Source organism: Mustela nigripes, chromosome 1, assembly GCF_022355385.1.
Source record: "Mustela nigripes isolate SB6536 chromosome 1, MUSNIG.SB6536, whole genome shotgun sequence".
Classification (NCBI taxonomy): Eukaryota; Metazoa; Chordata; class Mammalia; order Carnivora; family Mustelidae; genus Mustela; species Mustela nigripes.
The window spans coordinates 107,240,543-107,265,345 of NC_081557.1; the positions used below are offsets into that span (position 1 = coordinate 107,240,543).

General features: G+C 41.5%; 1 pseudogene; it reads left to right on the forward strand.

Annotated features, from left to right (window-relative positions):
- The first annotated feature begins 22,311 nt into the window (after positions 1-22,311).
- LOC132013339 (large ribosomal subunit protein eL39-like) lies at positions 22,312-22,466 on the forward strand (annotated as a pseudogene).
- Positions 22,467-24,803: the final 2,337 nt, after the last annotated feature.

The following is a 24,803-nucleotide window of genomic DNA, read 5'->3' on the forward strand; positions in this document are numbered from 1 at the left end:
ATATTATGTAGTATATATAAATACTATATAAATTATATAGTATATATTATATAGTATATATATTATATATATTATATAGTATATATATAATTATATAGTATATATATAGTATAAATTATAAATCTTGTAAAATAAAACCAAGCCTCCCATGATGAGTCGTGAGCTGGAGGAGCTGAGTGTCATCTTCTCCAGGACTGGCCTTTGCATACTCTGCTAGACTTGCTCTCTCATTCTTAACACTGTTCATTTGCATAGCAGGCAACATTTTATGAAATATTTTCACATCCATCTTCTCATTTGATTATCCACGGTAGGGAAATATAATCTTTTACATTTGCTTGAAATTAATTTTCTGTATGTCCATAAGCATGTTTTGATTACTCCTGATTAAGTTGTCAAACCAAAGAAGTCTGCCAAAAATAAACAAAATGTCCGTAGAGGAGTAAACTGGAGAGGACTGGCTCAGAGAGCCCTGGAGCAGGATCCTCATCTGTGCACAGGGGATTTCACGGGGCATGGTAAGGCTCAAGGGAAATAAAGAGACACACTGAACTTGGCACAGGGTAAATATTCAACAAAGATGATAAAGGTAAAATGTTTTTTGTAATAAGAGCAAGGCAAAAATTCGGTTGTTGGACAGATCAGGCACTAAGGCCCTGAGAAGCTGGGTTGAAGTGACTTTCCCAAGTCCTAGAATGAGTTTGCCTTAAACCCCAAAATGAAGGCCATTCATAGGCCTCAGTCCTTCCAGAAAGCACAGTCTCTGGCATAGTCCTGCCCAGTCCTCACTCAGACCCTAGCTCAAGCTCTTGACCAAAATAGTTCCACACCAGAAAACTTCCTTGCTTTGAGTGGCTCATTTAGAAGTTCTGGTTCAAAATTCGCATTTGAAAGACATAATGTTTTCCGCTGGTTTGAAATTAATTTGCTGTAATTCACACTAGTGTATTTTGATTGCTTTTGATTAAGTTTAACAAACTAAAGAAGTCTGCTGAAATTAAACATCAAAGTAAACAGTCCCTTTTCTAAGGCTCCTTGTGCATAATTATCAGCCTTGTCATTCTTGCTAAATATATCCATTATGTGACAGTCCCTATGCCTGGGTAGTGGTAATTAATACAGAATCCCAAAATCAATTCCAGAGAAATCCTCTAAAATCAAGAAAGCTCATTTACATAACTTCTCAAATGCATGAATGAATTGTTTTGAAACTAGGATGAAAAGAAAGGGGCTTTCACAGGTCAGAGTTTCCATGTAAAAATAAATAAATAAAGCAGGCTGCATATTTAATATTGGGTTTGTTGTAAAGAAAAACGGGTCTTTCGTGGAAAGTGTGAATAAACAGGTAAGTGGCTCTTTGTAGCCGTCACTTTGCGGAAAACGTCGCCAAAATTAATGGCTAATAATTAACCACCCAAGCGACTAATGTGTTGAGGAAAGTTCACAGGCAGCTTTGTTACCTTGCCAAAAATGATGAAAATTAAAGTTAATATCACTTTCTTAAATGTGGTGGAATAATTTAAATATTTTTATAAGGGAAAAAAAAAAGGCCTCCTCATGCCTCCATTTGTTTGCTTATTTTCAACAGGGAAATACAGGGAACAAAACACCAGCTTTGCAGCAGCTGTAAAACTCTTCTCCTTAGAAGCTGAGTGACTCTGGCCATAGTATACAAGCTCCCAGAGCCTCGAGGTCCTCGCAGAAGAGCAGGGACAACTGAGCTGGTCCCATCTCCCTCCGAGGGGCGCCAGGGAGAGGGAAGTGTTTCACTCTGGGATGCCCGGCTTTTCCAACTACAGCTCTTCCCCAGGCACATCCATTATTAATGATAATAAGAAGAATACTTATCAAGAGCTTATCAGACCCCATGCTAAGCACTTTTCTTGCTTTCTCGTTTTTAATCCTCACAATAACCCTGTGAGAAAGTTGCTATTAGTATCATCTTTTTTCTAAAAGCTTTAGCAACCTTTCTAATGAGAAAACCAAGGCAGCCAGCTAGTGGCCAAGATGGTTTCTGAACCATGGCATTATGGGATGGCCCTGGGGGAGGGACCACTAACCTCATGTGCATGGAAGCAATATAATGTCTGAAAATATATGCAAAACTATTGGTGTATGTGCATATTGTGGAAGAGTGGCCAAAATAGTTATCTGATTCTCAAAGGAGTCCTTGACACCCAAAAGGCTACGGGGCCCTGTGCTAGATGTTTGGAATTGAACCAGACTCAGCAGGTAACCTAAGACTGCTTTGCTATTTGAAGTGCAGTCCAGCATCAATATCACCTGGGAGCTTGTGAGAAAATGCAAATCTTTGACCCCATTCCAGACCCACTGAATCAGAAGCAGGGTCTTAGCAAGGTCCCCAGGAGATGGTCACGTCTCTAATCCTGCCTGAGGGAGCAAGGAAGGTTACCTGGAGGAGGTGGCACATGAAATTAGCCCTAAACAATGAGAAAGAATCAGCCAAGGGACAAGGGTGATGGGTAAGAATATTTTAAATAGAGGGGAGTGTGTGAGCAAAGGTGTGAGGAATTCAATCACAGGTGATGGGGTGTAGGGAAATCAATCACAGGTGATCATCTGAGAGTTCCAAGCAGGTTAAATTGCTGGTGTGTATGGTGTGAGGCCGGGGCTCCAGAAGGGTAAGGATCAGGTAAGGATCAGAGGGATGGATCAGGCCACACTAATAGATGCTTGGAATGTATGCAGATTAGAGGGGGGCCACTAAAATGGCTGCTGAAGCAAGAGCCTGGGGCAGTCAGATACACATTCTAGAAAACCACTCAGGTAGCAGAACAGAGGCTGGACATGGCCAACCCTATGGGCATTACTAAGAAGGATTGGCCTACTACCCTCTTCTCACTCCTCTAGCCCTTGTCCCCTCAACCCTAAACCAAACTTATCCACACCATGCTCTGCTTCTATTCCCCAAACCTGTGACCTAGAGTCCTTCTGTATTGTGACGACACAGGTGACCAAGACCACAGCTGATAATATGTTAGACACCATCTCCCTGAGATCAGGTCTGTGACTGCCAGTCTTCAGTCACAGAGGGGTCCTGGGCACTTCGAAAATGCTCAGTGAAGGTTCACTGCAGCAAGGAATAAAAACAAGATTAATGTGTTCTGTTTGGGCAGGAGCCTAGGGTATCAGAGTGCATGGCAAGATGGACCGTGTGCTGCTCCTGCGGGTCTGTAAGAGTGCAAGGAAATTTGGACAGAAATCCTGTTGCAATGTATTTGGCCAGGTAACAGGTTCTGTGAACTTGAAACACAGATGGAGAACTGGTGTGCCCTCACCTCTCAGAGGCTGCAGCCAGGGAGATGGGAGCTTCATGGGCCATTTTTCTTGCCCTTCTGGGCCTCTTCCCTGGGTCCCCTCATGCTCATGCCCATTACACAAGCATTTATATTATGCTTGTCGAGGACAGAGAAGGAGCTTGCTTTCACACGGAGGAAAGAGGCAAGTACAGAAAAACAAAAACAAAAACAAAAAAAACAGAGCAATGTGTACCCTGGCCCCCCTACCCCAAAGCTCTGCACACAATACCTTTGCCTGCCAGCTCCCCTGAGCTTGGGGCTGGCTTCAAGACTCACATGTTTTATCAGCTGCAGCTGTGCTGCAGGAATGGGGAATGTTCACCATGAGCTTGACTGCCTTCTGCATTACTGTCAGGTTGCTGCCCAGCCCTATGCCCTGGTCTGCCCAGGGGGGCACCCCTCTCTAATTCACAGAAAGGTACCCTGTAGGCTAGTGGAGCCAGTGCCTCCTCAAAGGCCAGTTCAGGACTCTGCTTGGAGAATAAAGATGAGGAGGAGTTTTCATTCATGTTGTGAGCACCTGATGTGGCCATGCACTCTGCTGGGTGCCATAGGTACAACCCAAATTCATTCTCATAACAACCGAGAGTGCTGGCTTCTATCTCTGTTGCAGGCTTGGAGAAGTTGTGACTGGCCGAGGGGTGCGGCTGGGACTGAGACCCGCTCCATTCTGCTCACAGTCCCGCTGCCTTCCCCCACCCAAGCTGGACCAGAGTCCCCAGGGTGCCAGCTCCCACCTCCCCTCCAGCTGCCATTTCCTATTCCCTCTTTCACAGTAAACACTAAATGAGAAAGTAAAATCAATGAGAAATAATAAGCATTAAAAAATGACCCCATAAAAAGACAACCTTAAAAGCAGAAAAAAAGAAAGCATGGCTTTAAAAAAATAATTGGACAAAATCATCATGGTGGGGGGGAGAAGGGGAGTGCAGCCAAGAAGTTTATCTGAATTTTTAAATCTCAAATAATAAAACCTTGCCAATATCTGTTGTTTCCTGAGTTATTAATTTTAGCCATTCTGACTGGTGTGAGATGGTATCTCATTGCGGTTTTGATTTATATTTCCCTGATGCCGAGTGATGTTGAGCACTTTTCATGTGTCTCTTGGCCATTTGGATGTCTTCTTTGTCTTCTGCCCATTTCTTGACTGGATTTTTTGTTTTTTGGGAGTAGAGGTTGATAAGTTCTTTATAGATTTTAGATACTAGCCCATTATCTGATTATTCATTTGCAACTATCTTCTCCCATCCCATAGGTTTTCTTTTAGTTTTAGGAAACAGATATTTTTTTAAAAATGGGGGAGGATTTCAAGGTTGGACTCCAGTCCTCATGCTCCCCTCACCCTGGTGGGCAAAATCACCACTCATTGCAGTGGTACAAGAAGGCTTCCTGGAAGAGGTAGCATTTTAGCTGAACTTCGAAGTTAGGCTACCATTTGGAAAGGCAGTCTTGCCAGAAAAGAACTGAAAAAAACAAAGTCATACAGACAAGAGATGATGCAGAATTTTGCAGGGATTCGACGGCTATAGCCTGACCAGAGCAAGTTGTTTCCCTAGGGGAGAAGTGATGCAGAGGACCCAGAATTGACTTCTGACCAACAAGAGGGAACCCTAGCCCACTCCAGGAGTGTGGACCAAGGTGGCTCTTCCCATGGAACAAGGAGAGAGGCCAAAGGGTCCGACCAAGAAGATTCAAGGTCACCTGTGGCTCTTTCCCTGCTAGGGAGAGGACTGAAGGGCAGCATCACTGACTCAAGGTCATTAACCACATGAGAGGCTCAGGCAGGGCCAGGGCCCAAGGGAGCTGAGTCCTTTGTTGAGTAAGGACTTGGCCCAGTTTTGCTTCCTGGAGTGACTGTGTGTCAGGAGAATGTAAAGTCTCCTTTACAGAATAACTATTCTTCCTGGCAGGATGTGAGAAGTCTGGCAGGGGTGCGGACCAGGGGTGGGCCCGGGGGGCCAGCTACACCATGGCATTAGAGTCGGGGAGGGGAGGAATAGAAAAGATGCAAGGGGATGACGGTGGAATGGGGATGGAAGGGGAAAATGTCCCCTATAACTACAGGGGGGCTTTAAGCAAGTCAAGATCCTACCGATAATGGGCGGTCTCCAGCTCCTGCTGCTGTGACTCCCCTTCTCCTCCCATGCCCACCTACATCTTCCCTTTCCCTCCATCCCCAACACACAAATGCACCCAAGCAACACACTCATCCATACGCTCAGAGTCCCACATCCGGGTGTGACATTCACACACTTGCCTTCCCACACGAAGATCCACACTCACAGACACACTCACACATAGGCATAATCCTCTTAGCTTCAGCCAGATTTCTAATGTTTTCAACAGCCTCAGCAAAATGAATAAAACAAGGGCAATGCAGTGAATTTTTTCCAATGCCATACTTATTTATTCAATTTAAAGAATTCCACATAATTCTGAGATTATGTCCCTTCTCTCTTCTTTGGTTTGGGGCAAGAGGATGTCAAAATATCCTTTCTTTTAGAAAGGATGGTGATAGTACATGGTAGTGTTTTTTCTTCATATTCTTTCTTAGCCAAAATACAAAGCTGCTGATCCCTTATCGATTTCCAACTATTATTTATTTATTCTGGCCTGTGAACTCCAAAGACAGGAAATGGCTGCCTTAGGCTGAAACACATAGGTTCTGGAACATGTCAAGCCCCTCCTGCCTCTAGCCCTCTAAGCTGGAAGTACCTTCCTTGTTTCCCTGATGCCCTCTGACTGCTCCTTCCCCCCATATCCTTCCCCTGGAAAACATAAAGAGCCCCAGTGCAATGCTGTGCCCTGTCCTCCCAGGACTTGGGGCCCTGGGAGCGCCCCACTTGAAGCACCACTACTTAAAGGGTAAGTTTCCTAGAGTGTTTGCACATCAGGACAGTCATGAATAACAAAAAGTTCTTCTGATTGCAAAGGACTTCATCTTCCCCAAAGATGGAGCTGGTCTCCTAGCAGTCTGACCTCAGTATGCTGCTGAATCCAATCTCCCTTCCTCTGTGCATAGCAGATCCCTTAATGGAACCTTGAGCAGATTCTCTAACACTCTCTCATTGATTTTGGTCATTAAAAACTCAGTCGATCCTGCATTTTGATCTGCATCTGTTTAAAGCTTTTCTTCTTCTCCACCCTGAACAGCCTTCACCTCCAGAACCAGAAGGAGTAAGAGGATGAGGTCTGGTCTTTTTTGTCTTCCTGTTCCTCTCCCTAGAATCTGGAAGAGAGGTGTGAAGACCACCCAAGAACACCTCCTCTTCCCTTTCCTTGAGTGTTGGAGCAGGGAAGCAGAAAGAGACATGCTGCATTTTTAATTGGCTGCTATCCAGGATCATAGAAGTCTTGTGGACTAAGTGTGTCCCCCAAAATGTGTATGTTATGTTGAAACCTTATCCCCCAATGTGACTGTATGTAGAGACTGAACTTTTAAGGAGGTAATTATGAATAAATGAGGTCATATGGGTAAGGCCCTAATCCTATGGTGGTGTCCTAATAAGAAAAGAGAGAGACACCAGAGCTCTCTCTCTCTCTCCATATGTACAGAGGAGAGGCCATGTGAGGATGCAGAGAGAAGGTGGCTGTCTGCAAAAAAGGAAGAACACCCTAACTAAAAACCACACTGCCAACACCTTGACCTTGAACTTCCAGTCTCCCAAATTGTGATGCCATCCCTGTGGTACCTGGGTGGCTCAGTGAGTTAGGTGTTCCTCTTGATTTCAGCTCAGGTCATGATCTCAGGGTCATGAGGTCAAGCCCCATGTTGGGCTTCTGTGCTCAGCGGGGAGTCTACTTGAGATTCTCTCTCCTTCTGCCTCTACCCCCCACCCCTGCTCAAGCTCTATAAATGAATGAATGAATGAATGAATGAATGAATGAAATCTTTTTTTAAAAGATTAAAATGAAATGCCTCATCTGTGTTAACTTGATGTGGCAGTCTGAGAAGACTGCAGCAGATGTATACCAGGTCTCTCTTGACTCTGACTGGTTCCATAGGCTGCAGGGAACCTCTGCCTGAGCACATGGCTATTTTAAGGCATTTCATGCCAGGGACACCCTAGGGGTCCAAGGTTAGAGAAAACTGTTCAAGATCATATGGCATAGATTAAGGATAGACTTCATTGGAGAAAGAGAAACTTACAAGGCTACTCAGCTAGAGAGAAGAAGGCAAAGGCCCCATGCCTTCATCGCCCCACAGACAGGGATCCCACCACTCCGCTAGACAAGCAAATGTAGTCACCACTGCCATGGGGACTACCACCCCTTCTGCCCTCCCTCTGCATTGGGTAGATGTGGAGTAACACGGCCAGCGGTGGAAGAATTAGATTACTTTGGTGTCAGATAGGCTGAATTTGGGGTGCCTACTATTTACAGGATTGACAGAGGAACAAGACTTCAATACCTGGAAAGTTCCTGGAGTTGGAATCTCTTCCCTAGCAATCCTGCTTCACATGCCAGATTCACTCGGCCCTCCACTGTCGATAACAGAAAAAGGCAAGGGTGCCTTTCCTTAGCTGTTCTGGTAGGTGTATCCTCACTGGGTTCCAGCCTCTCACCCTATCCTCCAGGATCCTTCACACTGACCCTGGGCAGGTCAGCTATCATCCCTAATGTCCAGGCAGCTCACCCTATTTCTACTCTCACTATTCCCACCGACAGTGTGCTCCAGCCAATCTCCCACTACAAGAGACCCCAGGTAAGAAGCAGGCACAAGGGTTGTTCTCCCCCAACTCCTGGCAACACGTGTAACAGACACCAGCTGTCCCTTGAGTTCCCCACTGCCTCACACACCATTCCAGGGATAACACCACAATGTCTGGTCCAGTCCAGTGAGAACTCAGCTGGAGAAAGAGCTTGTATACCTCAAATTCTATGAGTGAATATCTTACCCCTCATCATTGTTTTTGGAAAGGGATGCCCTCCTAGCCAGACAAAAGGGAAGTCTCAGAACATCTCACAGATGAATGAGTACTGATTCCCCAAATCCCTCTGCTCATCTCACAGGTAAAAGTAGGTAGAGACTGAGGTCATGACTGGGGATGGGAGGGACAGCTCTTTTTTACCACTTTGTAATCCCTGGAAGGAGTGTCTGGATAGATCTGGGCTCAAGCCACCAATCCTGAGCAACAGTAGGTGTCCCACTGGACATGGAGCTGTGCCAGGAAGATGGATCACTGAGCCTGTCATCCCCTGAAGCCTGGCCCAAACCCCACAGGGCCTCTGGAACCTACTCTCCATCCTTCCATCTGCCATGGATGAACATGTTCTCATCTGACAGACAGATCCTAACCCCAGAGCGATGGATCACAATAGAAATAGCTCTGTGTTAGGGACTGAATTGTGCCCCTCCAAAATTCATGTGTCAGAGTCATAACCTCCTGTACCTCAGATTACTTTAAAGAATTAATTACTTTAAATTACTTTAAAGAACTAATTAAGTTAAAATGAGGTCAGTACGGTGGGCCTTATTCCAATCTGACTGGTGATGTTATAAGAAGGACAGATTAAGACACAGATACACACAGAGGGAAGACCCTGTGAGGACACAGAGAGAATACAGCCATCTTCAAGCTAAGGAAAAAGGCCTCAGAGGAAACCAACCCTGCCCACACCTTGGTTTTGGACTTCCAGCTTCCAGAACTGTGTTTAAGGCACTCAGTCTATGGTACTCCATTAGGTTAGCCCGAATTGACTAACACACCTCATGATGTGCCTCATGGAGAGACAAAGCTTCCATCCTTTACCTCACTTTACCTCATTTGAACCTCACTAGAGCTCTGGGTAGTCACACAGAGGGCAGGGGCCATTGCTCCCATCCTAAAGTTGAGAAAGTTGAGGCTTAAAGCAGGTAAGTAACCTGAGAGGACACTGGACCCCCCAGAATCCCAACCAGGGCTCCTTCCTCACCATGTTTCCCCTCTTGTCACCATTTTTCCTCCCTGGAACAGCCTTTCTTCTGCACCATGAAGGCTCAGCTGCCTCCCTGGCACTTGCCAGGCCTTTGGGGGAGGCTGGGGGAACATCTCACTCCAGTAACATCCTATGTCCCCCTCCCTGCACTTTCTCCTCAGGCCTCCTGCCTCTCATGTCACCCAGACAGCTTGGGGCCACCTGGACTCAGGCACTCAGTCCCAGTGCCATTGTTTCCATGGACACGCACGTCCACCCGTGCCTGCTGAATAAGCCTGCACATAGCTGGGTTGGCAGCTGAGCTGAAGTTAATAACAGGCTGAGGTGCATCCCACAGATCATCAGGGGTTAACAGCTTGGTTAGGTGATGGGGGCAGCGGATATGTTCCGTTAGTGAAAAAGATAACCTGCGTGCCACCACTGGGGTTTGGAAAAGGAGATCAGGAAGGGAGTGCTAGAAGGGAAAAGCGAACCAAAAGGGGAAGAAGAGGGAAGAAAAGAGGAGATGGGAAGTAAGAGGGGGAGAGGCATGAAAGAGAATGAAGGGATGAGGCTGTCGCCAGTGGGACCACAGCCAGGGCCAATGCAAGTAGTCTTCCACTCCTCACCCAGGTTTGGGGAATGCAAAGAGCCTCCTGGACTTAGAGGTTGTAAGCCACCAGAGTGGGGATGCCTTCTGTGTCTGTCCTCACCTTCCCTCCTCCTAGCACTCCTTCCCATCCCTACGCCCCCTGTGTCCACCTCACTCTTTCATGTCCCCCTCCTCACCACTCCCTAAGGCCCCCATCCCTCCTCTCCCCAGAACAGAGCCACATTTTCTCCTATTGATTTGCTCTCTCTCAGCGTAAAGCATGTGGAACAAGCCCAGCTCATAGTGTTCCTTCTGTTGGGCAGCTGTGCAGCTTGATGAATGTATGAGGTGGGCACGGGCTGCTGGACAACCCTTGGCAACAGCGCATGCATATCTTCACTGTGATGCAGGCAGTTACTCTCAATGGAGTGTTTACATGGGTTGGGACTATTTACAGACACACATGTCCGTAGCCTGTAGTTACAGTGACCTTGGCACTTTGACTCACCATCCAGGGGATCCTCACAGAAATTTGAACACACGTTCTCAAAACAGTTGCGAGAATAGGGAGTTCTCCCTATTTTTCTGAGCAGAGAATGCTCAGAGGCACAATATTGCCAGCTAGTGTTTGTTGAGCACCTATTATGTGCCTGGGCTTCACATATGTATCTTGGGTCTGGTCTTGCTAACATACTGAATAGATATTTATGTCCCTACTTTGCAAATGAGGAAACTGAGGTTCCATTAGACTAAGGAACTATTCACCAGTCCAACAAAGAGTTGGTGGTGAGTCTAAAGCCAAAGCCTGTGCTCTTTCTGATATGTCACGGAAAAGAATTCATATGATCTTCAACAGACAGCATAGCCACAGCCAGTTGGGTCTGTTCATCACCATGAAATCAAACTTTTTCAGCCTTCATACATCTTCGTATTCTCAAAGCCCAGAATGTTCTTCTATTGAGAAGAAACTCAGTAAATGGTCATGGATAATGAGAAAGTCATACAGACAAGCGAGATCTTGATTAGCCAGACTCCTGCCAATGTGAATCTTCAAGTAACTAAAACAAAATCATCAAGCTTCTATTTTAAGTGACACAAGCAAATCACAGCAAAACAGACTTGTGTCTGACTACTATTTTGAGGATTCCCCTTCAGTTCAGTTTGGCAGACTAGACAGCCAGTGGGCTGGGTTGTGGAGTACATGTGTATTTGGAGTGGGGTCAATGTCCTGCCCCCCACAGTCCATAAGACCATCTATTATCTCACTCAGAGAGAAGTGATAAACACAAGTTTGACCCCAAGGCCCAAGAAAACTCTTAATGTTCAGCAGAATCAAGAAGCATGAGGAGGACTTACTATGTTCTGGGCACTGCATTAGGCATCGAATGGAGTCTGGAATTACAATAATGGTCCAAACGTGTGCACTACATTATAGTAACTGAAGCAGGAAAAAAGTCAGAAACTACAAGAAAACTTTCAGGGTGGAAAATAGGGTGGAATAGCGCAGTCTATTGAGTTGACTCTCAGTTAACTTGACAATTCAATTACCCAAGCTAACCAGTCTCAGTTAATCAAGGTTACAATGCAATTGGGATTGACTGTACAGATTACTTATACTCTGATGACCAAAACATTTCATAAATATGTCCTTCCTGGATGTGAAACAGAAGTGTAGCTTTCAGTTCTCATCAGCTTTACAGCCCCTGCCCCCCACCCCCATAGCTGCTTATGCCAGCGGCTCCTCTAATCCCCAGTAACCTCTTTCTGAATGTAGTTCTGAATTTGAGGAGGGCAGTGAAAAGTGACCTTGGCAGTAAAGTTTGACCTTGTCCTTCTACTTTCTTGCTAGCTTTATGACACTGGGAAAGGTGATTTACCCTTCAGAGCCTGTTTCCTCATCTCTGAAGTGGGATGACTATACCTCCTCATTGGAGTTGCTCATTTACTCATGTACATAAGTTTTTTTTTTTTAAGATTTTATTTATTTATTTGACAGAGAGAAATCACAAGTAGATGGAGAGGCAGGCAGAGAGAAAGAGAGGGAAGCAGGCTCCCCGCTGAGCAGAAAGCCCGATGCGGGACTCGATCCCAGGACCCTAAGATCATGACCTGAGCCGAAGGCAGCAGCTCAACCCACTGAGCCACCCAGGCGCCCCTCATGTACATAAGTTTTAAGGAAGCTTGTGTTTACGGAGTTTAGGGAACCATAGGGTAACAAAGTAAAGGTTGAAGCTGACAGAAAAAAAAATTAAGGTAGGGATAAAGCAGAAGCCAGAAAAGAGGCTGGAAAAGTAAAGATGACAAAGATTTAGGAGCTGGCTACAATAATGGCCCAAATGTTATAGCAGCTAAAGTGGAAAGGAAAGGTTGACCATTTATATAATTCACAGGGTTCCTAACAGAGACACCAGACATCAGAGGTAGAGTTGTCCTTGGCACTTAGACTAGAAAATTGTCTCCATGGACACGTCTTCAGGAGAACCCATACATGACACAATAAACAACCACCCCCTTGTGGTAATTTGTTCTCAATCACTCTGTGTATGGGGACAGGGCGCACCCCACCAAAGTCCCATTCAATGAGTGCAGGAAGGTTTGAGGGAAGGGACATGGGAAGGACAGAATGATGAGCTCTTCATGCTCAACCCTAGTACTATGACTTGTTCCGGGATAGACTTTAGACTCTTGAGACTTCAGACCACAGGTTGTCAGTTGAACAATCTCCTTATTTACAATGTTCCTCTCAGCAGGGTTTTACAAAGTCAGCATTGAGAGACAATGAGCTCAGGGTTGTTCCTTCTAAAAAGTGCCTGTGGTGCAGCTAGTTTGGGCTGCGATTTCAGACCCATGCACCTTCACCAGGAGCAAAGGCAAGGGTAGGGGTGGTATCCTTCTGTAGGAGCTAAGCCGAGAATTCCCTCAAGGAGAAAGCCTGAAGAGAAGCCATCCCGCCTTCAACTAGAGAGACCAACAAGCAGGGAATGCCAAGATTCTTTTTAGTAAAAAGTTCTGCCTCAATCTTAACGCATAGATGGATGGGTGAGCAAGACCACCCCATAGAGAATGGCTATAAGAATTTTAGCCTGGACTTTTTTAAGTGGGTATTCACAAGAGCAAGAGTCATGGGCTTTCGTAACAAAACCCTACATATGCCCAGCTACTTTTGGAAATCTACATGTATTCAGTCCTGTAAGCTCACCAAAGAGGTATGTCCTATTCATAGATGAAGATGAGACCTAGAGCCCCACAACTAATAGGTGTCAAAACCTAGACTTGGACTCAGGCAGTTGGAGCCAAAAGTCCACAGTCTTAACCATGCACAATTTTTGTTTGTAAAACAATTGAAGCAGGTATTTACCAAATTTGGTAGATGCTTCTGTGATCATTGCTCTAGAGGTTTCCTTCTGAAAGTAGGCAGAAGGCGTTGTCTTGTTTCTTCAGTCCACTCCTATCTCAAGGCAGCGAAAATTACAGTCTGAATATAAAACAATGTATGCCTTTGCTTTCACCATCGTGGGGGTGTTTATGTCCCATGTATCCAGAAAGCTGTATCAAAGCATTAACAAACAAATTGAAATGATGGGTTCAGAAAACTTTTACTGCTGCATCTACTGATCCCGACTGTTATTATAAAACTATAGTACCAAGCACTTATGAGTATCAATAACTGTGAGTCTTTGATGAGCTCATGTGTTGGCTCAACATCAATATGAAAGCTAGGAAAGAGTCAACAAACACACACATGACCTAATATTATTCCTGGTGGACTTCAACACGAAATGGTAATTGGTGAAAAATATGGTCTGTGGTTGAAAAGCCTTATCTAAAAGCCTGCCTGCTTCTCACATAAAATGCTGTTCTGAAAAACCTAGTCTTCAAGTTAGTTCTCCAAGCAAACATTTTCCATAGGATGTCCCCAAACTAGTAAGTCTGAATTTAGGAGACACAGAGAGATGTCTCTTTTTTTTCTTTTTTTTCCCTTTTTATTTTTTTTTATTTCTTTTCAGTATTCCAGAATTCATTGTTTATGCACCACACCCAGTGCTCCATGCAATACATGTCCTCCACAATACCCACCACCAGGCTCACCCAACCTCCCACCCCCCTTTCCCTCCAAAACCCTCAGTTAGTTCCTCAGAGTCCACAGTCTCTCACGGTTCATCTCCCCTCCAATTTCCCCCAAATCTCTTCTCCTTTCCATCTCCCCATGTCCTCCGTGTTATTCCTTATGCTCCACAAGTAAGTGAAACCATATAATTGACTCTCTCTGCTTGACTTATTTCATTCAGCATAATCTCTTCCAGTCCCATCCATGTTCTCTTTTTAAAGATGGGCTAAACTATGATTTTTGTCTGGCTAGTCAATCGGTGTTCATAGAGTTGGCAAAGTTAAGCAAGGTACTAGGACTGGGGACCCACCAGTCAGTGAGTTCATTGATGATTCTAGGCACAAATGATTTTCCTCTGGCATGTGTTCTGCTAAAGCTTTACACAATGTGAGGGGTCTGCAAACACTCGGGATTTTAGAGTTGGGAAGGCAAGCTGCCTCAAGCCCAACTGGAATCTAAGAACCCGTATTCTTAATCCCCAGGCTTTTGCCTCAGGTAATTATCCTGAAATACATTTTTATTATCAGATATATCAGCCATATTCAGGTCATCTCACTGAGTCTTATTACAACTAAGTGCTTTCCAAGCAAAGTAAAATTTATAACAGACTTTAAATTTGATAAGCTTCCAGTTACATGCTTCTGACATTTTGTTTGCACAAGTCTTCACCAATCCAGCTAATTGGGGTGTGTGTGTGTGTGTGTGTGTGTGTATTTCTGAAGTTTTGCTTTGTTTTGCTTTTAATCATTAACTAGTTCTTGTCCAACTAGGCACCAGGAGGGTAAGGCCAGCTTTTACTGGAACACTTGACAACTAAACCAAATTTTAAGTTTTTTACACTCTGCTAAGTGAAACCTCTACCACAAGGATCTGGAGATAAAATATGTTGAACTTGAAGAGTTTGAAAGGTCTTCGTACTATTCAATCTTTTTTATCCCCCAGCTTTCCCATGATAAAATTATAGACCTGGTGGGTTCTGGAACAGTCGTGTCCCTGGTTTGAACGAGAGGGGCTTCTTCCCTTTCCACCTGATCCAGATTATCCATCCTTTGGATGTTATTAACCCAAGATGGGCTGACTTCAGCAAAGTCAATAATACCAGAAGAGGCACAATAAAGAAGGAGTGCTGCTAAAACTTCCCCCAAATGTATTCCACAAGCTACCATTTGATACCACAGGTTCTATTCTTAAGTGAGAACTTTCACTTTCAATTGGTACAACTGTCTCTATAGATTTGTCACACAAAGAAGTAATCTGCCCATTCCCCACAGTGGCCTCCAGAGGAGCCCAAGCAAAGTTGCTGTCAATCTGGGCACTTGAGACCCTCCAAAACAACCAGTACAAGAGAAGTATATATAAATGAAGTTCAAAATATCATTTTTACAAAACCATGTGTCCAAACATGCCATGAACGCCCTGGCAGGGGAATCTGAGTGTTAAGACAAATCACATCCAGCTTGCCAGGGAACAAGATCAGCTCTAGAAGAAAAATAGCCCTGTCATGTGAGCTAGGTGATCTGACAGCAGTTCCCCTGAGTCTGACCGAGATAAGAGTGGCCAGTCCACTTTTACTTCTGCCAAAGTAATTTTTTCTCTGATGGCTGGAGAGATAAAAGACCTAAAACCATAAACATGAGCAGGTGAATTTGTAAATCCAGGTTCTTTACAAACAGAGAATGTTTATAAAAAAAATTTTTTTTTCAAAATGGAAAAAAACCTCCAAACTATTATCTTTGGGACTTCAAATGGCCAAATTCCCAAAAGGGAATTGTAGTCGTTGTGGAGGCCACCCCAGGATGTGTACCAGATATAAAAAATGCTAACATTGGTTTTTCAGGTTGGCTGGGTACTTTCCAAGGCATATTCTTTCTATGAACCAACAGAACTGTTCAGCAGGCAAAATCATTCTAGTCAAAAACGGAAAGAGGGGGCACCTAGGTGACTCAGGTAGTTAAGCGTCTGCTTTTAGTTCAGGTCATGATCCCATCAAGCTCCCCCATCAAGCTCTCTGTTTACCAGGGAGCATGATTCTCCTTGTGCCTGCCACTCCACCTGCTTGGGCGCTTGCTCGCTCACTCTCTCACCCTCTCTCTCTCTCTGTAAAATAAATAAAACCTCTAAAAGAAAAAAGGAGGGGGTTCCCATGGGTTCAGATCACCCAGGAAACATTAATTGGGAAGTGGACAAAAGATAATGCCCATGGCTATTACCAGGAAGAGAGGAATCAGGTATCGTGCTGGAAGAGCTGAGGGATATTAGGAAGACTATCCCTCAGTTAGGAGTGAGATAAAGAAGGGGTCATGTATTCGTGTTTGGTGGCAGCCGAGAGGAGGGCCATACCACAAACTGGAAAAATCCAGTTGGAAACAAACCATAAGAGGAGATTGTTGCCCCAGCAGGGAACTTCACTGGCACCTGGTAGGTCATTGAGAACATGATCTATGCAGATTGGGAGCTAATGGTGGATTGAGCTACCTTCCAGGGATTTTGTTGTCCATTGGTAGGTAAAGCCAAAGATTCCTAGAGTTCACCATCAAAGCTAACCTCATGCGTCAAGGGTAGAAAAGTGTTGTGCCCTTGATCTAATAGAGGGGGAACACTTTCTCCTCAAAGCTGCCTGTTACAGCCCCAGTCAGGGTGACCTTGGCCCCCGGAACAGGGTGAGGAAACTTGGAAGAACCACACTGCAGATGGCCTTTGACAGTCCTGCCAGGAAAGGAAGTGGAACAACTGAACAATATATTAGGGTGACTTTCAGGGTTATCTTTTGGGAATATCAACACTACATCATTCTTTATCAAGGTCAAACGAGACAAAACAAACATTTCTCCCCTGGGATGTGACTTCCTCTTACCCATCAACCTGAGTCATGACATAATAATTGTCAGCTTGGGCTGCCATAACAAAATCTCATAGACTGGGTGCTTAAACAACAGAAATTTATTTTCTCATAGTTCTAAAGACTAAAAGTCAGAGATCAGGGTGCCAGCAAGGTCAGTTGCTGGTGAGAGCTCTCTTCCTTGCAGATGGCCTCTATCATGCTATGTGTTCACATGGCAGAGAGAGAAGGGGAGAGAACTCCAGTGCCTCTTCTTATAAGAACACAAATCCTATCATGAAGGCCACACTCACATGATCTGATCTAACCTGAATAACCTCTCAAAGACCTCATCTTTAAATATATCGAAGGTTAGGGTTTCAACACATCAATGGCAGAAGGGACACAATTCAGTCCATAACACCCTGTTTTGCCATAAATCCAATCACTCTCTGTTATTGATCTTCATTAACAAATGACATTGTTTCAACATATCAGCCTTGATATTAACTTAGTGAGGCTATGGTTCTATGGAGACAATTAAAAGAGATAATGAACAAAGTGACCAGATAGAATAAATGAATGCTCACCAAATACTTGTCCCTCACCCCAACTGCCCCTCCTTTTTTTCCAGAGCCCATTTTCAAACCCTGTGCTTTTAACTCAAATGTCTTCCAAATTCTCTGCTCCAACTCAATTAAGACACTTGGGTTCTGGAAACTTTAAAAAGGATACGTTACCAGCCCAGAAATCATGTCAGGCACTACTCTGGAAAAAAATTGAAACTGGGAAAGAATAAGAGAACCTCTCCACCCACAAGGTATACAAAGAGCAGAGATCCCAACCATCACCAACATGTATTTTTTGAGACCAGTACTGTGCTAGGTGCAGAGGGAAAGTCATCAAAGAGCTCACATTCCCTTACTAAGGAGGATTGGAATTATAATTTATGTGGTTCTGACTCTAAGTGCTGAAAGGTCTTGGAAGAGGAAGAAATCTGGGTCAACCAGAACAACAGAGACAAATTTATGGAGGAGGACATATGGGAACTAGAATATAAAAGATGTGTAAACATTTTAGAGAGGAGAGGGAAGAATTTATCAGGCAGGAACTAGCATGAGCAGAAGCACAGAGGCAGGGACCTGACACGGTTAGAGGGCATGAGGGGACCTATGTGCTGAAATAGTGGCTAGGTGTTAGGATGTATTCATACATTGCTTATTCTGTCATTCATTAATGAATATTTATTGAACACTTATTATGTTACAGGCACTATTCTTGCTAAAGAGGACTCAGTAGTGAACAAAGAGATCTCTGATTTCATGGAGCTTCCATTCTAATAAGTAAGAAAGAAAAAACAAATAAATATATACCATTAAATGGTAATAAAATTACGGAAAAAATAAGGAGGATTAAGATTTCTAATCAAGTACGAGAGACAATTACCTGCTTGCTTAAAACATTCAAAATATTGACAAAAATATGTAATGCAATGACTTTTAAGATACTGTACATTAGGCAACAACAGACTGATTTCTAAAAGACAAGAAACAAAATGCACCCTACAGTAGTCTTGCTTTGAGTTTCCAGATCAAGGAAACAAGGAAGAGGAATCAAGATGGAGCCCAGCAGATTCCTCTAGTGAGAAGACAGACTTGAGAGTCCAGAGAGACCAAGGAAGTTAAAGTTTCCAAGGCAAAATAAAAGAGGAAAGAGATGTACAAAGAGAAAACCCTGAAGATCAGGAGAAGGGTTCCACTGAGTAGTCAGCTGAGTACTGATCAGCTCATGTATATGTGTAAATAATATCCAAGGCCAGGGAAAGAAGCATCCAAAAGGTTTAAAGGAAAAAGTACCCAGTGTTCACAAAAGTCAAGGAACAATGCTTGCTCTCATCAGTCATACTGTAAAACTTCACATTTCTAGGACTTTGCCTCAAGAGGGGAAGTAATAATAAACACTAGACCAGGCACTGCTTTGGTCCCACCTAGCAAATTTTAAGCACAAGACCCAAAGGTCAAACTATTTCCAGTTTCATCACAGACAGGAGTTCAAGAATATTTGTAAGAAAATAAAAATATCCAGCACCCAACAAGGTAAAATTCACAATGGTTGGCATCTAATCAAAAAATTATCAGGTATATAAAGAAACCAGAAAATACAACCATGTTGAAAAAGAGTAATCAGTTGAAACCATCCCAAACTGACACAAATTTTAGAATTAGTAGACAAGGATATTAAACATCTTTTATAACTGTAATTCACAAAGCTAAATAAAGACATAGGAGATACAAAAAGTTGGACTTAGATGAAAACTACAACAGCTAAAATAAAACTGAATGGTATAGAATTAGTAGCAGATTAAACATTGCAGAAGAAAATAAAACATACCAATAGAAATTATTCCAAATGAAATTCAGAGAGAATAGAGAATTTTTAAATAAACACAGCATTAAGCTATGGAACAATTTCAAGTGACCTTCTGTATGTGTAATTGGAGTCAAAGTAGGAGAGGAAGAAAGAAAAGACAGAAAAACACTTGAATATTGGCTGAAATTTCTTCAAATTTGATAAAAACTGTAAAACCATAGATTCAAAGCTCTCAATAAAGGCCAAGTTCAAGAAACAGAAGAAAACTACACATAGACTTATTTCGCTAAGCATGATACGCGATTCACAGACCTGTACCCCTGGGGATAAAAATATATGTTTATAAAAAATAAAAAATTTAAAAAAAAAACTACACATAGAACAAAATAATCAAATCAAACAGTGATAAATTTAAAAGATCTTAAAAGCATACAGAGAAAAAAGGAAGTTCTGTATACATAGGAATAGGATACTATGACAGCAGATACCTCATCAGCCACAATGCAAGCCAAAAAGCAATGAAGCAACATCTTTAAGTTACTGGAAGAAAAATCTGTCTACCTAAAATTCTGTAGTGTAAACATATCTTTAAAAAAACAAAGACAAAATAATAACTTTTGAGACATACAAAAACTGGAAGAATTCATCACTATCCAGCAAATCTGGAGTATAAGAAATTGGCAAAGAAAGTCTTACAGGAAGATGAAAAATGATACCAGACAAAAATATAGATCCACAGAAAAAAACAAAGAACCCTAATATGGTAAATACATAGGTAAATATATAAAATTTGTTTCTAATTATTTAAATATCTTTTCAAAATAATTAATTATACAAAAACAATCACAATGTAGTATAGGGTTAAACATATGTAGAAGTAAAATATAATGGCAAAACAACACAAAAGATGTTGAGAGAAATGGGAGCATACTGTTGTAAGTTTCTCATATATACACTTAATAATAGACTGGTAAGTTAAATATGTATATTATAAACCCTAAAGCAACCACTAAAATAACAAAACAAAGAGTTATAATCGTTTTATAAGTTTTTCCATCCAAAAAATAGAAAAAGGAAGACGAGAACAAAGAATAGTGGAACAAATTTAAAAATGACTAGCAAGGTAACAAATTTAAACATAACTATATTAATAATCACATTAAGTATAAATGGTCTATATACTCCGAATAAAAAGAAGTGATTGTTAAATTGGAAATAGAAGCAAGACCCACTCTATGATGCCTATAAGAAATACACCTTAAATATAAAAACACAAGTATTTTCAAAGCAAAGGGATGGAAAAAGATATACCAACTAACACTAACCAAAAGAAAGCTACAGTATCTATAGTAATACCATACAGAGTAGATTACAGAGTAAAGTATATAATCAGAGGTAAAGACAGTCATTTCACAATAATAAAATGGTCAATTCATCCATATGACAAACAATTCCAAAAAAGGTGATGTATCTAATAATAAAGTTTCAAAGTACATGAAGCAAAAAACTGATAAAACTATAATGTGACAATTTTAGTCAAAAATTAGTCTCTATACAAAAATATAGTATAAAAATATAAAATATAATGTAATATATTTTATATACAAAATATAAAATATAAATATATATAATATACAAGAATACTCTCTATAATTGAAAAAAGTAGACAGGAAATCAGTAAGAAGATAGAAGATTTAAGCAATGGTACTCATTAACTTGATCCAATTGATACTTAGTGAAAACTCCACCCAGAAAAATAGAATACACGTTCTTTTCAGTGTACCCAAAACACTTCCCAAGATACACCATATTCTGGGCCAAAAATTTAAAGTCTTAAAAATTGAAAAAAATATGTCATACAGTGCAAATTCTCTTGCCACAATGGAATTAAATCAGAAGTAAATAACAGAAAGTTCTCTGGAAAGTCTCTCAATATTTACTAACACACTTTTAAATAACCCATAAATCAAAGTATAAACCAAAATGAGAAATAGAAAGTATTATGAACTGAATGAAAATGACAAAAACACAACAAATTTGCAGGATAGTACTGAAACACTTTGGGGAAATTTGTAGGATTTGTAGGATTTGTAGGATTTAGCCCCTTTTTTGGAAAGAAGAAAGTTCTCCCAAGTTCAGTTTACACCTTAAGAAACTAGAAAAAGAAGAGCAGACTAAATTCAAAATAAGTAGAAAAAAAAGAAGTAAGATCAGAGCAAAAATCAATGAAATAGAAAACAGGAAAACCATATAGAAAAATCAATGAAACTAAAAAATGTTTCTTTAGAAGATCAATAAAATTTATGAGTTTTTAGTTTTTTCAGGAAAAAAGGAGAGAAGACAAAAATCACCAGTATTAAGCATGACAGAGGAAACATCACTGCAGGGTCTGTACTTACTGAAAGAAGAGTGACAGAGTATTATTAAAAACTTTATGCCCATAAACTGACAACTTAAACAAAACGGACATGGTTTTTTTTTCCTAAAAAAAAAAACACAAACTACCAATGTTCAGTCAAGAATTTGATGACCTGAACAACCGTATTATATTATATCTACTACAGACATTTTTCCCCACAAAGAAATTTCCAGGCCCAGGTGGTTTCACTGACAAATTCTACCAAAAGTTTAAGAAAGAAATAATATTAATTCGTACCAACTCTCTCAGAAAACTGAAGATGAGGGAAGAATTCTTCCCAACTCATATTCCAAGATCAGCATCACCCCAATACCAAAACCAGCTAAAAACATTACAATAAAAGAACAGACCAGTATACCAGCTATTAGATGGTCATATGTGTAAAAAAAAACAAAAACAAAAACAAACAAAAAAAACAAAACAAAACAAAAAAAAAAAACCTCCTCCAAACTGCATTCTGACATGATACACAAAAATTAACTCAAAATGGATCATGCACTTAAATATAAAACCTAAAACCACAAAACTTCTAGAAGAAAACCTTTGTGACCTCAAGTTAGGGAAAGATTTCTTAGCTCCAACACCAAAAGCATGAGCCATAAAGGAACACAGTGAAAAACTGGACCTCATCAACATTCAACATTTCTGACCTTTGAAAGACATTAGTAAGAGAATGAAATGACATGTCACAGACTGGGAGAAAGTTATGTACTTCATTCAAAGACATGCATCCAGCTCTCTCTTTTTCTCTGCCATCATGGTGTGTGCAGCTGACTGTTCCTTGCCATGTTTTCTCACACGACTTTCAGCATCAAGAGATTCCTGGCCAAGAAACAAAAACAGAATCATCCCATTCCCCAGGGATTCAGATGAAAACTGGTAATAAAATCAGGTGCAACTCCAAGAGAAGGCATTGGAGAAGAACTAAGCTGGGTCTATAAGGGATCACACATGAGATGGCACATGTATTTATGCTACATGAAGGTCATGTGCTCATATCCTATGAGTCTGTAAACATCAGTACTACCTGAACAATAGACATGTTTCATCAAGAAATGATTTTTCTGTTACTATGCTTCTGCACCAGTTGTTTAGTTCAGTAATAAAAACGTGAGACCTTTAAAAACAATTGCATCTAGGAAACATAAAGAACTCTCAAATTAAATAATAAAAGATAGAAAATAATAAATAATAATAATAAAAGACAAACAAATAAAATAATAAATCTATGAGCCCACCCTAGGGTGACCCCTAATAAGTCGTATCCTTGTATAATCACCTTCCCCCGAGTGCAAGTAGAACCCATGACTTGTTTTTAACCAGTAGATTATGGCAAAGATGATGGAATGTTATTCCCATGATTACCTTATGTTACATAAGACCCTATCTTGGCAGACCTGAGAAAGCCACATGGCAAGGACCTGCAGGCTGCCTCTGGAGCAAGAATAGATTCCAGATGAGATAGCTAGTAATAATCCAGGGTCCTGGTCATACAGCTGCAAGGAAATTAATCCTGCCAACGTGATAAGCCAGGATGTGGGTTCTTCCCTAGTCAAGCCACCAGATGAGAAATCAACCAGAAGGACACCATGTTTGCAGCCTGGGGAGACCCTGAACAGAGGCCTCAGCAAAATTGCCCAGAGTACTTACCCATGGAAATGATGTACTATTTTAAGCCACTAAGTATGTGATAGTTTGTTTTGCCACAGAATACTAATACAATGGATAAAAGCTTTGAACAGACACTTCACCAAATAAGGTATAAGGGTAGCAAATAAGTACATGAAAAAAAAAATGCTACATATAATTAATAACTAGGGATACTCAAATTGCAACTGCAATGAAATAATAATACATTGCTAAAAGTGTTGGCGAGGATGTGGGGAAACTAAAACTCAGAAACATGCCTGGTTGATCTGTACAATGTAACAGCCTTTTCAGAAAGCAGTTAAACAATTGCTTGAAAGTTAAAAATATACCTTTTATATATCTTTTATCTTCATATATACCTTTATATATACCTTTTATCTATATAGATATATCTTTTATCTATTATAACCCAGTCATCACTTTCCAAAGTATTTATCCAAGAGAAAGGAAAGCATATACATTCACCAAAGACTTGTACATGAATATTCACAATACCTTTATCTGTAATAGCCGAAAACTAAATACCCCATGCAGCAACGGTGAATGGATCAGTACACAATGGAATACTACTCAACAATAAAAGGGAATAAATATGGATACTCACTAAAACATGGATGAATCTCAAAATAATTATGCCAAATGAGAGACACCAGGCAAAAGAAGAATATATACCATATTATCCCATTTGTATTAAATTCTAGATAATGCAAACTAATCTATAGTGACAGAAAGCAGATCAGTAACTGGTTATATGAGGGGGAGAAGCAGGAACAGATTACAAAGCAGCACAAGTAGACATTTGGGAGTAATGGAAGGATAAGTCATCTTGATTGTGCTGATGGTTTCACTGATAAATAGATGTGTCAAAACTTACCAAAATGGTGCACTTTAATATGTGTGACTTATTGTGGGCCAATTATACCTCAATAAAGCCATTGCAGTTTTTTAATAAAAAGAAGATTTGGGGGAGAATGACAAAGGTGTATTTTAGATAGGATGTGCATGGAAGGCTCTCCGTGGAGGTGCCATTTGTGGCAAGACCTGAATGAAGTAAGGGCATGAGCAATATGACCTTCTGGGGAAAGAACACTCCATGCAGAGGGAATAGTAGGTACAAAAGCTCTGGGCAAGGCTCTGCTCAGCACATCAGCGTGTAATGTGGCTGGAACAGTGAGCAAAGGGCAAAGATGAGATCGAAAATCAGAAGGGCCGGATCACATAGAGTTTATACGGAGAGAGGTGGGAATGCACTGGATTGTTTGGCACTGAGTTATGACATCATCTGACATGTTTCAAAATTATCATTCACAACCATGGCTATCATTCTCAATTGTAAAGAGGAAGAATGGAAACAAAGAGATGAGTGGGGGGACTATTGTACTAGTTAGGTAAGAGACCATGATGACCTTGCTGCAGGAAGTTTGTGGTGAAGGTCAGGAGAAGGGATTGGAGGCAGGATTATTTCAAAGATAGGGATGCCTCATTCTGGTGACAGGTCAGACATAGAGGAAGAGAGAATTCAAAGATGATTGATTCTAAGGCGTTTGATCTGAACATCTGGAAAAAGTAATTTGCCTATTACTAAAATAAGGAAGTCTAAGTTGCCAGTTTCAAAGATGTGTTCAGCT